We start from the raw sequence: 13,797 nt of genomic DNA on the forward strand, positions 1-13,797 counted from the left end.
ATAATGAAGTCGATATTGCGTACCTTGTCAGTGATCTACGGCTCTGTCTATTAAATGCCGCTCCATTTGAAAGCAGGTGATGGCGATTTAGCGCTAATCAAGGAACCAGATTTACTGACTAGATGCGCATGATCATATCGTTGGATATATCGCCCAGCCCTACCCTACACTATTCAATATCTGCATCAATGAACTAGCAAGAGCCCTAGAACAGTCCCCAGCACCCCGTCTTACACTACTAGACACTCAAGTTAAATGTCTTCTGTTTGCGGATGATCTAGTGCTGCTGTCACCCACAAAAGAGGGTCTACAGCAGCACCTGGACCTCCTGCACACCTTCTGTCAGACATGGGTCTTGTCAGTTAACCTTAGAAAGACTAAAAATATCTTATTCCAAAAAAGGGCAAGTCACGAAAACCAACATCACAGTTTCAAATTAAACAACATGCCCTTAGAACACACTACAAATTACACATACCTCGGAATAAACATCAGTAACACAGGAAACTTTAACAAGGCTGTGAACGACCTGAGAGACAATGCACAAAGAGCTTTTTACACAATCAAGACAAATATAAAACTTGACATCCCAACTGGAATCTGGCTAAAAATAATCCAATCGGTTATAGAAACAAATCACTCACAAACCTAGACTTCACCAAATGGGACAAACACCCAATAGACTCTCTGCAGAGCAGAATACTGTAAAAATATTCTCCGTGTACAACGAAAAACTCCACACAATGCCTGCAGAGCAGAATTAGGGCTGTACCCACTAAATTTAAAAAATAAAAATAAAAAAGCCATTAAATTCCATGCACACCTAAAAAGCAGTCATACTGAGACCCTCCACCATAAAGCCTTAAACTACCAAGAACTGAACCCAGAGAAAAGCCCCTCAGCAGCTGCTCTCAGAACTGACTTTACAATCCAAAACCCCAGCTAGACTAAATCAAATCATTAAAACACAGAAAGAGAAATATCTGAAACACTGGACAGAAGCAACAGCTCAGCAAAGTAAAGTAGAATGCTATCTGTCTCTAAATAGAGAATATAAATTTGCAGACCCTAAACTAAGAAAAGTCCTGACCATGTCCAGACTCAGTGACCATAACCTCACTATAGAGACAGACAGACACAGACAGACCTGCTGCCGGAAGAAGACAGATTGTGTCCACACTGCACACAACATTAAGTGGAAACAGAACTGCACTTTTTAACAACATGCCCTAATTCTACACAGATTAGGGAAACATTCTTCCCCCAATCCACAAACCAGCACAAAGACTTCAAGCAGACACAACAAAAGGACAAACTGCGGTACATTCTGGAGAAACCTCAACAAGCTCTAACCTGCTGCAAGGTACGTCAAGTCCTGCCATGATAAAAGAACAAGCAGCAGAACAGAAGCACAAGTCACAGCCGGAAGAAAACACTGTACAACACACACACACTGACATGACAGCATCCAGTCCTTCTCCTGTCTCTTTATTTGAGTTTTTATTAGTACTTTCGTTTTACTGTATACAGATATATACACTCTGTATGCTATATACTTCTATTCTTATGTATACTTGTGTTAATTTTTTATTTCAATGTTTCTATGCTTTGGAAATGTAAAAACACTTTTCTTCACCATGCTAATAAAGCTTCTTGAATCTCGGCTCCATCACACGGTCTTTTGCTCTGTGCTAATTTCAGAAGAGAAGACGGCGGTCTGTGATTGCGTGTCTCCATTGACCAACTCACAGAATAATTTCATTGGCCACATTAAAGCCAATCAAAGGCTTTAAAATGTTAATTCCGCCCACCATCTCGTGTGATACATCAATCATCCAGAAACACCTTCAACACACTGCGAGCCCAGAAATACGCTTGAGGCGCCGCGGCGAGCAAGACGACGAATAGCGGGTTTAGTGATTCCCCGGATTTTATCACCAAGAACCTTCCGGTGACGCTTAGCGCCTCCTTTTCAGAGTCCTTTACCGCCCTTTCCTCTTCCAGACATGTCCACACTCTCCTTTCAACTCACACAAACGAAGATCATCTGAGAAAATCAAAGGAGAGGGGATCTTATTCTTCGCTAAAGGACCTAGGTGAAACCACGAGCATGGGGCGGTTCTACTAAATGTCACTCGTTACGTCTAATCCGAGTCGAGTTCAGTCTTGCAATGCTCATTGTGGAAATTAAATAATAAAAAATTATATTGTTATTATTATTATTATTATTATTATTAGTAGTAGTAGTAGTAGTAGTAGTATTAAATATTTCATGGCATAACAGTAATAAAGCTCCACCGGTGGCGGATGCTCTTCCGAGCGGCTTTAGTCAGCAGCTGCTTCTTCTGGGCTTTATCTCCGGTGGATTTAGTCCACATCGTAGCCACCGGCAGCGCGCGCTTTCTTCAGACGAAGAGACACAGCGCTCCTCTCCTTAGATGCGGACACAGCCTTGACGATGAGCTCGATGACGTCTGTGCTCCTGCACGAGCAGCTCGTGCTTGTGTTTTCTCCTCTCATATTTGGAGCAAAATAATGCAACATTATCTGTAGTCTGAGGTCATGACCACTATTATATATTTATTTATATTATTTTTGTTATTATATATTTTGGCCTTTACAGTCTAAGTACAGTTGTGGGGGAGAAGGGACAAATATGAAGGAAGAATGTTGAGTCAAAGTGAGTTCTGCAGATGTTTCTGTCAGTGCTGTGGTTTGGAGATGTACCTTGTAATGGAAGTCACAGCATTTTGTTGCTTGTTTCTATATAGTGGACCTCATTTTTCTGAGGACGTAGATAGTAAAAAAAAAAAAAATACATTGTTATTTGTGCATTGCTAACTTTAGAAGCTGCGTGTACTGAGAAAATGACAGAAGTGTTAAGAGGCCTAATAAAGGTTGAGCTGATGATTGTAGTTTGACGTCTGCTCTATTTCTGCTCTATAGTTTTAACCAGAGCGGGGAAGATAGTTATTCTTATTCTGCATCTTTAGTTTCATAAACCTCAAAATACTACCCCAAGAGCAAAAGATGCCCAGCAACATGTGCATGTCAATTTTATTTACTTCCCCTTCTTAGAAGCCCTGTCTAATATCAGATTTAAGAGTCTCTGTTTTCTTATATTTTATTTGACAGTAAAGCAGCAGTAATAGCAGCTGCTGAAGCAACATTTACTCCTTTTAGAGAAATAAACATTTTGAATATTGTTGTGGCGGCTCGTCGCTCCATCTAGTCTGAATCAATATCATGTTATAGACTTGATCTGTCACTTGTGTGTGACAGTATATTCACTTTAAGTCATTTATACATGTGTTGATGTTCATATTTTGTCTCTGATAGTGTGACCATACCAAAAGAGAAGTGAAATATTTTTAAGGGGAGGTGTTGTTTTTTTTTTTTTTTTTCTAGTCGTGATTGTGTTTATGGGGTGCAGTCTAACATGTGTTAAAGGGGTCATGTGACGTTGCTAAAAAAAGAACATTATTTTGTGTATTTGGTGTAATGAAATGTGTTTATGTGGTTTAAGGTTGAAAAAACACATTATTTCCCACATACTGTACATTATTGCTGCTCTGGCTGTGAACAACAAAATAATGCAGTGTGAGAACAATTACTGAAGACATTCTCTGTGAAACAGTCTTTTCAAGTAGAAAAACAGCTTTAACAACTTGCATGCACTGAAAGAGCAGCTAAATATCTTAGAATGGATCTCTTTTTCTTTCTGTTTTGTGTTTCTGTGTAGAGTTGTGTCTCCTCCCTCATCTCTTCTTGAGCTGTGAAATGCAGGAAGTGTCTGATTTAGAGACGCATCACTGTTAAAACAGTCTGTTAATGTGTCAGTATGGGGTCCAGTGCACTGCCTCTCATGCTCTGTGAGTATTTCATTATATTCTACTCTATCTTCAGTTTTTCTGTTATTAACAGTATTCAGCTTAAGATAAATCAATTACTGTGTGTATGAGGCTCTATGAATCTTGCTGTTTATCATATTGTTTATTGTTCAGATTAATGTGATGATATGTTACGTGTGGATCAGATACAGAGTTTCAGAGAACATGCATTTATCTGTGCTGCTTGTGAAAGATGGAGGCTCTGTGGACATGTGCTTTTGCTGTTTATGATGTGATACTCTTTCTTCTTATTTTCAGCAGTTCAGTTCAGTCAGATGTATTTGTGTTAATATGAGTTTGGTGTTGTATGGTATTGTATCTTTAAATAGTTTCTCCGTTAGAGATTCAGAGAGTTTGAGAAGAGCGGTGAAACACACAAGTTTCTCGATCACTTTTCATTCTTTGTGCCCCTCTTATTGAAAATGAATTATCCATATAGTGGTCCAAAAATCACACTTAAAAAAAAAGAAGAAAAAGAAGGGGAAAGGTGGGGGGGGTTTAACTTCTGTTTTTTTCAGTTATCTTTAACCAGTTTGTCTCTGTGTCATTTTTAGCAGATGTGTGAAGTCAGTTCTCACATTCTCAGCAAAAAAAAAAAAAAATCATGAATGCTTCTTCCAGGTTGGAATCTTGTAATTATGGCAATTACAACATGGGATGAATGCACTTATACGAACCTGGTTTACTGTAAAAAGAGCTGATCTTTGAAATACCATCTGGGTGATGTCAGGCTTGTCATTGACAACTTTTCTGTAAAGAGCAAACATTAAAGTTACAGTCTTCATAAGGGCATCTGACTAAAGGTTTATATTTAACTGTGCAGTGTGCCAGTCAATAAAGTGATGCTCCTCAGAACAGGTCTCAGTTAACCCACATGACATACAGCTGATCTGGAGTTCTGCTGTGAAGGTGGCATAAGTTTATGTTTTTAGTGCATAAAGTGATTTAAATGTATGTACATGCCTGATGTAAACAATAGAATTGTTCTGTTCTTGTATAACTTCCATGTTTGAACAAAGAAACAGGGTTTCACAGACAGGTCTTAGCTTAAGCCAGGACTAGGCCTTACTTAAATCAGGATACTTAAATAACTTTTATAAAAATGCCTTAAGAACTTTACTGGTGTACATCTTGAGACAAGACAATAAAACTGACATATTTTAAGATGTTTCAGTACAAGATATTTTCAGCTAAGATAGCTTGAACATGAATTTGAGTCTGGGACTAGCCTTAAGCCTTGTCTGTGAAACAGGGGGATAATGTTTATATAGCTGTGCCTCTCTTTTCACAGTTATGAGGGCCATACTTACACTTACAAAGCATCTCTTCCATTTCTTCTTCCTTCCAAAACAAGACAGTCATTAAGAGGAGTCTGAACCCAGATAGAACAGAAGTATATTCATCTGTTTTTTCTATTTGAACTGTTCTGAGCACATTCTCAACAGCTGGCGCGTGACGTGTCTTCTTCTTCTTCTTGCTTTACGGCAGATCGCAGACTTATAAGTGCATTCCTGCCACCTATCTCTCAAGTGGACCATTAACACTCCTAATTGAGATTGTAGATAGAGTGTCAATGGTCCATTTGAGAGATAGGTGGCAGTAATGCACTTATAAGTCTGTGACAGTTCGGACATTGTGGTGAACCAGAGGTAAAAAACTATATAAATACTGTTCAGTTTCTTGCACAGACCGATCGTTTCGTGTCTTTACACATCAATGTATCATCACGAGCCACAGGGTTTAATTTGGTTTTGTTGGTGTATGTTTTTTTGACTCTCAAAGCCGTGATTCCCATCCACTTCCATTATAAGACTGACAGACTGCAACGCTTTGAGTTAAATATCTTTGTTTGTGTTCTACTGAAGAAACAAAGCCACCTACATCTTGGATGACCGGTCCGGGGTTCTGGTCCGGGGTTCGAGCACAGTTTGTTCGCTGCAGGCGCATGGGAAAACTAGCTTAGTTAGCTAATGCATGAGAAATGTCCCGTCGTTTAGACAAACAACAATTTCCGCTGATCACAAACAGTCTCTCGAGCAAAAGAAAGAGCGACAAAAGGTAAATAACGGAAAAGAGCGCCCATAGAACTAACTTATCTAAAACAAAGTTTCCACCTTCTCATCCACAGCTCCTTGAATTCACACACAATCACGGTGACGTTAACGGACTCGCAGCACCAGTGTGGGGGCGTGGTCAGGAGATAAACTTAATAATATGAGTTAATTTAACTTAACCTAGATATTTTACATTCGTCAAAACAAATATGTCTTAGTTTAGCTCTTAATGAAAACGATTTTTATTTAGCAATGTTTTGAACAAAAAAAAAATGTTACAAATAATGGTGAATTGAATTGAAAGACAAATTATTAATTGGATGAGGTACTGCTTGAAAAAACTTTAAGTAACAGACACAAAAGAGGATAATTGAAACAAAACAACAGGAGAGATGAATAAACTAATCAGAACACAGGCGGTCAAAAACCTCGTCACAGGGAAGAAAGCAAAACACAACTGAGACACAGAACAGACTGACATGTTATATAAAGGCAAGGAGAGTTTATTTATATAGTATATTTCGTAGCCTACACAAAGAAGTGCTTTACATAAAATAATAATTAAAATTAAATGATCGTAAAAAATACTCACTACAATAAAAGCAAAGAATATTCATTTTAAAATGATTTAAAATGAATTAAAACTGTTAAGAATTAAAAATACAAGGATACATATATAATACAGTTCAATCATAGGGACATAGCACAGAGCTCATTCAGTAAATGAACAGCTGGACAGATGTGTTTTGAGTCTGGATGTAAATGTGGCTACTGTTTTAGCTCATCTGATCTCTTCTGGAAGCTGGTTCCAGCTGCGTGCAGCATAAAAGCAGACGCTCCTTGTTTGGAGTGAACCCTTGCTATTTCTACTGACTTGATCCTGATGCTTATATTCAGTGAGCATATCTGCAATGTATTGAGGTCGTCGGCCATTGAGTGATTTATAAACGAGTAATAATACTTTAAAATCAATCTTAAATGTCACTGGAAGCATAAAGACCAGAGGACTGGTGTCAGATTTTCTGGTTCTAGTCAGAATCTGGATGAGCTGCAGCTGTCTAATGGTCTTCTTGGGAAGGACGGTCAGGAGTTAATTACAATAGTCCACCCTGCTGCTGATAAATCATGAACGAGTTTCTCTAAGTCTTGACTAGAAACAAAATATTTATCGCAATGTTTTTGAGATGATAGTATGCTGATTTAGTTTTTGCTTTGACACGACGACTGAAACTAAGATCTGACTCCAGAATCACATCAAGATTCTTGCCTTGATTTCTTGTTGTTTGGTTCTTGAGTTAAGATATGCATTCACCTTGAGAACTTCATCTTTGTTTCCAAATGCAATGACTTCAGGTTTCTCTTTGTTTCACTAACTGGCATATCTAACTGTTAATTTCATCAATGCATTGATGCTTAGACTTATGCTCTCATATAGTCACATAATAACCTCTCCCTTCTGACTTGAACCATTTGAGGACCATCCCAGAAACCCTTTCCAGTCTCTCTAGAAGTACATTATGATGGACAGAGTCAAACACACAGAGCCGATCCTACAGTATACACAAAGATCACATGTTGTGTAGGGCCCCGAAACACCAGGAGGCCCCTTCCTCTCGAAGATGATTTAATTTCAGTTTTGTTTTTGATTTTGGTCAGTGGTTATGAAATCATGAATGTTCCTTTAATGTGGTGTGCTGATGCTCTTTCTACGTAACATCCAAATCAGTCAAATCATGTAATGTGACTGTCGTATACAGTCTCCTGCGTTCTTGCTCGATACTAAAAAATGAGTTCAAAGCACTGAGCTGCAGTTTCTCAAGCGCTTTCCGTGAGCGCGATTCAAGACGGAGTGAAACACGGACAAATATAGGCTACTCTGAGCTGTGTATGTGTCAAAATGTCTGTCTTGGTGAGTTTTCACTAAACACAGTCAGTTATGTCTTAAATAAACATAAACATTTTGAAAAGTAATTGAAAGCTAGTCAGTATATTAGATCTGTGACAGCATCCTGCTGTATAAACCTGACGCTGTCTGTCATCATCTGTTAATCAAACAACTAAAGAAAAGAAGAGAATTAATCATTGCTCTTCACTTAATATTGTTCATAACTTTATGAATTAATTTATGTTTAATTTATATGATGAAGTCTATGCAGTGACATATTTGCACTTTTGATTAATTTCTGTATAATAGGCTATTATAGGCTAAATTGTTTATTTTATTTGTATATTTTTTTCTGTTGTATTTTCCCTATTGTTTGTAATTTTCTTTCTTTTTTGTATCACTGATATATTTTAACTCACTGTTGTTTTGACAGTGAATCTGCTCTGAAAGAAAAGGTTAAGGAGTTGAGGAGCAAGGGCTCCAGAAGTCTAGGATCGCTCTGTAAACACAGCACTGAGATTGAGTTTACCAGCACTGATATTTTACCAGAATCAGTATTTAATTGAATATCATTGATTATCTTCATAACCGCTGTCTCTGAGCTGTGATGCGGTCAGAAACCAGATTGAAAATTGCTCAGGGTTCATTAATAAAGAAAACTCAAAACAATCAAAAACACTTAAAGAGACAGAGCTTGACTGTGTGACGTCACATTGGTTGATGAGAATATGGTCATGTGTTGTATGTTGTGGGTGAAAGTGCTTCTCTGGGCAGCAGTGAATCCATCAGTGAATCGACTCTCGTATCGTTCATGAGTCCTGTGACGTCATTGTGTGTGTTGATGTTAAATGATGGAGAATCTCCACCATCAGTTCTCATGATGAGCTTCAAAAACACAGAAAAACACTTTCAGTTCAAACTCTAGACATGTTTCAGTGATCTGCATTGTGTTGAATGAATGGAAATGCTTCATATCTGTGTTTCTTCTGTTTTTTTAGTGCTGATGTCCTTCATCCACGCTGGACTCACTCAAGGTACTGTGCTGTACTGCAGTATTTGATTTATTAAACAAATGTGAATTGTGTTGTAGTAGTTTATTTGTCTACATGGATCATATGAGGATCCCACATTTATCTCTTTGCTGATGATTTATGTCTATATTGTGCTGTTATTCACCTTCTCTCAGAATCATTTGTCTGTGCAGTTCCCCTCTGTCACAGTCTCAAGGTTTCAACACAGGGTTTTTTTTTAAAGGGTATCCAAGTCCATGTAACAGTGTGCACTTTAACACAAACAACAACCGACAATGAACTGAGAAAACAGAGGAACTGAAGTTTACACAGATAATGAAGTAAAAGGTGAACAGGTGTGATGATCAAATGAACTGTCAGTGTAACTACGTAAAGAGAGCAGGAAACTAACAAAGACAACAGTCATGAAACAAAACCAACTAAAAGTCCATAAGGAAAACCTGAAATTTGTCTTAGGCAACCGGGAGAGCAGATCAAACACACACAAAAAAAAAAAAATTTACGCCATTCCAAAACATATATAATTCCTACACAATCCTAATAATACACCAGCATTATATTTTTACCCTCACATTGACCTCACCCACACAATCATTTCAATCACTTATTCAATAATTTGACAGTTAATGGAATTAGAGAAAATTTGTATCTATTCAGCTAACAGATTGGAACCCTATATCTCCTGCCCGAGGGCTTTAGCTCATACTCCTTATGGAGAATATGGCTTGGGTCACCAATAATTTTAAGACTCTGCTTCCTAACAGACCTCTCAAAAATGTCCTGAAGAGAAAGTGGAGACAACATACCAATTGTTTTTCCAGCTCTTCTAACCACATTTTGAAGTTGTGACCTTGGTTTAACAGAATTGCCAAACCATATCGTAAAAACAGTAACATAATAGTTGTAACCACCCCATAAACCCTGAGCCTTCTCAGAAAATGCAAGTGCTGACTAGCTTGTGTACAAACATAGTCCACTTGATGACTTCATTGCAACTAAAAATCAAAGTAGATACCTAAATACTTATATGTTGTTACCTGCTCAACTTCCTCCTTATTAACTAAAACTAAATCTACCACTAAACCAACATAGACTCGTTGTCCATGTCATCTCCATGAATGAAAGATAGAATGTACATAAAAAGATAATAATAAAATAATTAAAAATAGATTCATATATTTATAATAATAATTATAATAACATATAATATATAATAATAATTAATAAAATTAAAAATATAATAATAAAAAATCAAATAAGATAAATAAACCTATTCAAAAATATATTCTATTTATGCAAAATTAAATACCAAAAACATACCAAAACTGCACAGCTGTAGTAGACTTCGTGACCCATAGTCAGAATTACACTGTTGCACTGTTACAAATATGAGCTCTTAAAAAAATAAAATAAAAAAAATCTTACACTAGCGTTCTTTTCTCTTTTTTTCTTATTTTCTATTCTCTCTACTTGTTTTCTCTAACACAAACTTACAAGCAAACCAGATCTTTAATTTAATGCAGTATTTTTATCATAGGTTTATAATAGTGATCATGATACTGTGATGCTGTTTTTATCAATATTTACTCATATGTGTATTAATACAGAGAGACCAAAACCTGTAGTGAATTTGAGTCCAGATCAGCGTGTGTTCAGAGGAGAGACAGTCACTCTCACATGTGACATACAGAGAGCAGGAGACATTCAGTGGACATACAACTGGTTTAAAGATGGAAACCCTTTCTATCCACACACAACAACAACAACAACAACAACAGCAAAGATCAGTTTTAGTGCCGATAAGTCTGATAGAGCTGAATACAGCTGTAGAGGAGAGAGATCAGGCTCACAGAGATCAGACACCAGTGCTGCTGTTAGACTGACTGTATCAGGTGAGTGTTCATGTTCACATCTGTTTAATGATCATTTACATCAATATTTTTTGGCTCAACACTTTTCATATACTCTTCTGTAGCAGCAGCATCTGTTCTTATAAGAGGACTGAATCAGTTCATATATCATTATTCTGTCATTATTCTGTAAGATACAGTCCTACAGATCTTGAGTGTGTTTTTGTGGAGGTTCTGGTTTATTATAATGTCATGTAAATTGTGACAAGGCTTTCCATCGACATCTTTGATATTTACTTTAGCCACTGCCAAGTTTACATCCAGTTTTGTTATCGACAAAGAGAATATGCGTAAAAAAAAAAATGACATGATGACGTCATCCCTAAAAAACTAATTGTCGCATAAGTTTTGGTGTGTGGCCTGTCGCAAAAAAAATAAAAATAAAAAAAAATTCCCTTGAGCTGTTTCCATACATAATTGCGCAAATTATATAAGCAGACTGTTCTTCGTCCATTTAGGAAAAAAAAAAAAAAAACTTTATTATATAGCCTATTTTTTTGATACTTTGTTATAGACTATTTCGATACTTGATCTTCAAACAATATTCATAAGCAGGTGCAGTTGTATTATTATTATTATTATTATTTTCTGATTAACTTTTATGAGACTGTATTAGAAATAGTTCATTTCGGTTATTTTATTTCTCCTATAACCGACAACCGACGGTCGTTAAGCCATTATTAACCGTTAGACAAGGTTATGTTAAATTACAGTTAAATTAAATTTGAGTTGATACATGGCTGTGACCCATTAAAAATACCTGAATTAATTTTAAATTAATTGTATACACGCAAAAAGCAGCATAAACAACAGACCGTGAGGATTCACGTGCAGGTCACATCACGCGCAGAGCTTCTGCAACAGAGAAAAACATTAAGCTATATATAAAAGAAAAAAATAGGCCTATATGCGAAATATATATTTTTCTAAATAATTAATAAATTAACAAAACGAAAGAAACAAACTGCATCAAGTAGCAGCCTATATGCAGAATTCCGGTTCATTTTTGTGACGTGCCCTTGAGAAAGCGAATCCTGTTTGTTTCCTTTATTTAAGAACAATGTTTGTTTTTATTGTGGATGTACAGTAAAATAAATATTTAGAATAGTTTCAAATAATGTCTTATTCTTATATGAGCACAAATGAAGGAGTAGTGTAAGTTGTTTCCACTTTTAAGGAAAAAATAAATAAAAATCAAATGATCTTGCCGGCGCCTCGCGCATTTAAGCATTAACTGAACAACTTTCATCTTCAGAACAAAATGAATACATTTTAACTGGAGTTTTCTGGAATTGTATTCAGTGTATACAACAAAAAGTCGAGAAAACGCAAAAATCTCCTGAAGCTGGTTGCCTTAAACTTTTAAGTTTTCTCAGTTTTTGATTTTTTAAAGTGCGGATGAGTTTTGTACTGAAGTCAGAGAATGAGGTGACTTAATAATGTTAATAATAATAATAGTAATAATATTAAACTAATATTATTAAAATACTGAATATAATAATAAAAAAAAAACAAAAAAAAAAAAACTGTTTGACTCATTATATTTTTGTCTTTCTTCACAGATTCACCCAGATCTTCACTGACTGTGACTCCAGACAGTCCTGTATTCACTGGAGAGACAGTCACTCTGAAGTGTGTGATTGAGTCTCACAGTAACTGGAGATATGAGTGGTATAAAGACAGTGTAATGTTACAGACGTCTGATCGTTACACTGTAAACAGAGACACTCTCACTATCAGAGGAGTAATAACATCTGATCAGGGTCAGTACTGGTGTAGAGGACGGAGAGATAAAAGACCAAACTCATCACAATCAAACTCTGCTGTTTATCTCTCAGTGAAGGGTGAGTTGAATATCACTGTCCTCCTAAACTCTATATGTGATCATTTATTCAGATGAGACACATTGAATCTACAAGCTCCTGAAGTTCTCAGAATAATGTATAAAACTTCATTAAGTTAAAGAGATAAAAAATGATCTGATGTTGAATCACATTAAACCTGTAGTGAATCAGACGAAAGAGAGACAATCACTCTCCTCTCCACATCTCTCCTCTTTAACATCAGTGTCACACAAATACAGGAACTCAGATGATCAGATTATGTTTCTGACTAGTTCACTGAAAGAGCTCCGTCTTCTTTCTTCACAGATTCACCCAGATCTACACTGACTGTGACTCCAGACAGTCCTGTATTCACTGGAGAGACAGTCACTCTGAAGTGTGTGATTGAGACTCACAGTGACTGGAGATATGAGTGGTATAAAGACAGTGTAATGTTACAGACGTCTGATCGTTACACTGTAAACGGAGACACTCTCACTATCAGAGGAGTAATTACATCTGATCAGGGTCAGTACTGGTGTAGAGGACAGATAAGATCAGTCTCATCACAATCAAATCCTGCTGTTTATCTCTCAGTGAAGGGTGAGTTGAATATCATTGTCCTCCTGAATTCTATATGCGATCATTTATTCAGATGAGACACATTGAATCTACAAGCTCCTGAAGTTCTCAGAATAACATATAAAACACCATTAAGGTAAAGAGATAAAAATGATCTAATGTAGAATCACACACTATGAGACCATCACTCTCCTCTCCACATCTCTCCTCTTTAACATCAGTGTCACACAAATACAGGAACTCAGATGATCAGATTATGTTTCTGTCTAGTTCACTGAAAGAGCTTCTTCTTTCTTCACAGATTTACCCAGATCTTCACTGACTGTGACTCCAGACAGTCCTGTATTCACTGGAGAGACAGTCACTCTGAAGTGTGTGATTGAGTCTCACAGTGACTGGAGATATGAGTGGTATAAAGACAGTGTAATGTTACAGACATCTGATCGTTACACTGTAAACAGAGACACTCTCACTATCAGAGGAGTAATTACATCTGATCAGGGTCAGTACTGGTGTAGAGGACAGAGAGATGAGAGACCAAACTCATCACAATCAAACTCTGTTTCTCTCTCAGTAAATGGTGAGATGAATTTCATTGTCCACCTAAACTCACTCTATTATG

The 13,797-nt window shown here is 36.8% G+C and overlaps 1 pseudogene; it reads left to right on the plus strand.

Moving 5' to 3' along the window:
- The first annotated feature begins 10,451 nt into the window (after positions 1-10,451).
- Positions 10,452-13,797, plus strand: part of LOC109048312 — a 138,394-nt pseudogene continuing 135,048 nt past the window's right edge.

The sequence above is a fragment of the Cyprinus carpio genome, chromosome B7 (genome assembly GCF_018340385.1).
Source record: "Cyprinus carpio isolate SPL01 chromosome B7, ASM1834038v1, whole genome shotgun sequence".
Taxonomy (NCBI): domain Eukaryota; kingdom Metazoa; phylum Chordata; class Actinopteri; order Cypriniformes; family Cyprinidae; genus Cyprinus; species Cyprinus carpio.